Source organism: Kryptolebias marmoratus, linkage group LG1, assembly GCF_001649575.2.
Source record: "Kryptolebias marmoratus isolate JLee-2015 linkage group LG1, ASM164957v2, whole genome shotgun sequence".
Lineage (NCBI taxonomy): Eukaryota > Metazoa > Chordata > Actinopteri > Cyprinodontiformes > Rivulidae > Kryptolebias > Kryptolebias marmoratus.
Genome location: NC_051430.1, coordinates 34,195,719 through 34,199,734, shown reverse-complemented (window position 1 = coordinate 34,199,734; position 4,016 = coordinate 34,195,719). Strand labels below are relative to the sequence as shown.

Below are 4,016 nucleotides of genomic sequence, written 5' to 3'. Positions count from 1 at the left end.
ATGTTAACAGGAAGTGACGTCATGTGTCTTCTTCCTGAGTTATTTGGGGTTATTTTGTATTCCACGCTACACAAACCCACAAAGAAGAGACTAGACCGCAGAAACGGTGGCGAATCACTTTAGAAACAATAAATATTGGGTTAAAGTTGCAAGAAAAGTTTTGGGCAAAGTTGCAAAAAGTTGCGATTTTGCGGGGTTTGCTCAATTTTGCGTTAATAGTTGCGATCGCAACATCGCAAAATCTTGGAGGGTCTGATTATTGTCAAATTCCTTAAGAAACTGTTGGGGCTTGAAGAGAAACCTGCCATGGACAGAGCCCACCTTAGGGGTGACGCAGTTTTAAATGATAGAGATGCTTTCCTCCCGCTACTCAACAAGAAAAGGGTGTTCATCATCCCAGGAGGGCAGCTTTCATGCCAGTGAAGAAGGAGCTTACTGATCACTTCTGTAGCACGGTCAAACTACAAGTGAACAGTGCTGATTTTGAAAGATTTTGGACATTTAGTTACACTCTGTGTGGGTTTCTTGGGGCGGCTTTCAGGTCTGAAGCCCCGGGGTCTTTCTTCTTCTGCACCTGGATTTCCTGCTGTCAGGACGCCGGCGCACTCCGGCTCGCCAACTTCGTCTGTTTCCCTCTATATTTAACCGCCCCGACAGGATGCTGCACACAATGAACTTGGACGCACCACACCCGTGACCACAGCCTGTTTGGAATGACCCACGGCCAGAAAACAAAAGCCTTTCCACCTCCCACCTTTGGCACATCCACACACAGCTGCTGGATTTCACATTCATGTTGGCACAAAACCTCCAACCAAATCCTCCTAAATACCATTTAACTGTAAATCTTGTCGGGATTTAAAGATAATTCCTGAGATGTGCAAGGAAATATGTCCCAATCCGAACCTTCAGATCAGAGAAGCGGAGACATTAAGTAGCGCTTTTCAACACTTTTATACAACAATCTATTGTTAATCTATACAATTATCTAAAACAAGTTTTAGATAATTAGCCACTTAATTATAGACAATTTTTAATCCTCCAAATAATAAGACATTTTAAAGTGAAATTCTGTGGTGACATCATGAAGTGTAACATTTAGAAAAAAAATTTAAAGGGAAAAAACAGATTTCATAGAACCCTACAATATAATTTTGTTGCTTTTATTTCTTTGCTTGTTATTTTATCCTGTAACCTACATTTGAATAAATACTTTGTCAGTTATTTTAAGGGAAAGTTCAACAGGAAGGTTTCAAAAAGGGAATTTACTGTTTCTTAGGTGCAAAAGTAGTGAAAGATTATTTTCAATACCTGTGTATGGGGTTCCATTAGTGACAAAAATATGTTTACATGTCTATGTAACGCGTGTATGTAGCATGCTATGTATATGTTAGGTGATATATAGTCATCTTACATATCACATACATATCTTTACATATAGCGTTACATAGACACATAAACATAGTTTTGTCACTAATGGAACCCCATACGTGTGACTAAAATAGTGACCCAAAGAATCATGATTCTTATTTATTTTTTTCCAAGCTGAGCAGCCTTACAGGATGGCTGTAGCAGTCCGGGTTGGAGATGTCTGCATCAACTCAGACTTTTTCCCTTTTTGCATTTTCTGCAGGAATGTGGTGGGAATGCTGGGATCTGACGACGAAGCTTAAACTGAACTGCGAAAATTGAAACGTTGGCAAAACCTTAGCTGAATCTTCAAATTAGCTCAACTATAAGCTAACGCTGTTAAACCTGTAGCTAAAAGTTTAAACCAACGAAACAGTATTTAAAAGCTAAAACAAGCAAAACAGTAGCTAAAAATCTAAAATTAACATAATAGCTGCTAAAAGCTAAAACTAGCAAAACAGTAGCTAAAAATCTAAAATTAACAAAATGGCTGCTAGAAGCTAAAACGAGCAAAAGTAAAGCTAATAGCTAAAGCCAAAAAAAACAATAGCTGAAATAAAAAAATATGTAGCTAAAATCTAAAATGAACATAATAGCTGCTAAAAGCTAAAATAAGCAAAGCAGTAGCTAAAAATCAAAAATTAACATAATAGCTGCTAAAAGCTAAAATGAGCTAAACGGTAGCTAAAAGCAGTAGCTAAAAATCAAAAACTAACAAAATAGCTGCTAAAAGCTAAAACGAGCAAAACAGTAGCTAAAAATCTAAAATTAATGAAATAGCCGCTACAAGCTAAAAAGAGCAAAAGTAAAGCTAATAGCTAAAGCCAAAAGAACAATAGCTTAAATAAAATATATGTAGCTAAAACATAAAATTAACAAAATGGTAGCTGAACGGTAAAATTAGCACAACAGAAGCTAAAACCTAAAATTTTCTGAGTAAAAAGGTTAAAATAAAAAAACAATAAAAAAATCAATATTTATTTTATTGAAACCAAATAATAAAGTTACAAAAAAACAAATAATTTCCTGGATGAGCTGAACATTTAGATACATAAATGATTGAAGTTGCTGAAGTAGTTAGATGCTGAAAACCATCCAGACGGAACTATCAGCTAAAAGCAGCATGGTGGATGCTGCCTCAGCTTGTAGACGCAGACACGTGTCAGCTGACTGAAACACGCCGCCCGTCCCTGCAGCGATCAGATCCGGGACCCGGGAGTTTGGGTCCACACGGCCGACCTCCTGTGACCTGAGCCGGATTTTGTTTTGTAGTGGGCGAACGGCACCTGCGGATTCTGCTCTTATCGGCTGTTTTCACCTCGGCCGCACATTCCAGGCTGACCATCCTCCCCAAAAAAACTGCTTTAAAGGAACACTCCTCCTCCGCCCTGTAAACATTCTCACTCAGAGGTGATTATGTTTCTGCATGCCTTCATTTGTTTGTTCTTTGGGCGGTTAGCGCAGTTTTCCTCCAATGTGAGAGTCGGAGGTTTGAGTTCAACACAAGACATTGAACGCCTCATGCCTCCGATGTGCCTCATCAGTGTGTGAATGGAGTTTAAAGCACTGATTCGTCTCCATAGGATGATTTGTTCAGATTAGCTTTGTAGTCAGTGCTGTATGGGTTTGTGGTGGTTGAATGAGGGCACAGATTGGGTTGTAAACCGCTTTGAGTGACCTGATTGGCTATAAGAGTACAGTTAGCAAAATAAAACCAACCATCAGACAACTTTTGGTTTAACTTTCAGGCATTAATCACTGGATGTATGTCTACAGTTTGAGATGTCCGGCAGAGCTAATTGGCTACAGCCAACCTAAAATTAGTTATAATTTGCTCAGTTTTACAGGTATTGAGCTAAAAATGAAACACCTTGAGATCTCCCAGGAGGACCTGGATTGTGTCGCTGGGGAGACGGATATCTGGGGTTTCTCTCCTGGATTACAGATAAGCTGCAGACGATGGATGGATGGCTCTAACGCTCAAGATAAGATGTTAGTTTAAAACCGGTGATGTGCATTTCTTCAAGCAATTTTAGGCCTTTTAATATTAGGAATGCATTGGACCGATACAGATTAAATGAATTTATCAGGTGGACAACAATTTGTTTTGTCACCGATTTAGCATCGCATGTTGATTCTGGCAGAAATAAGACTTTCCTGCAGGAAGTCCAGTCTTGAGTTAGTGCCTTTACACCAATTTCCATTATTCCATCATTCCATGGCAACGACTGAAAGAGATGAGAACATTTTCTTTTTTTTAATTAAGTTCTGAAACGTAAAGAAATGATAGTTTAAGAGACTGATCTGTTCCACTTGTCCCATATTCAATCCACATCATCATTTAGAAGGTTCGATTTGTAAACAGTCCTTCCAGGATTTCGTGGGCATTTTTTGTGATTGTTGCAACTAAAATGCCTGTTTTCGCGGGGCATTTTCCTAAAAGTTGCTTTTATTTTTTTTTTACTAAAATCAATAAACAACCATAACTTTTATTATCTAAACCAAAAATCCTTACTAGTTTTGTAAGATAATTCCCAACAAACATTGACATTCTCAAAAGGTGCTTTATTTGAGAACTTTGATAGCTTCTAAACTGACATTCATGA

At 38.2% G+C, this 4,016-nt stretch overlaps 1 protein-coding gene across 2 annotated transcripts in view; it reads right to left on the bottom strand.

Moving 5' to 3' along the window:
* Nucleotides 1-4,016, bottom strand: part of LOC108228683 (podocalyxin-like) — a 21,625-nt gene that overhangs the window by 7,083 nt on the left and 10,526 nt on the right. The gene's annotated exons all lie outside the window — the stretch shown is intronic.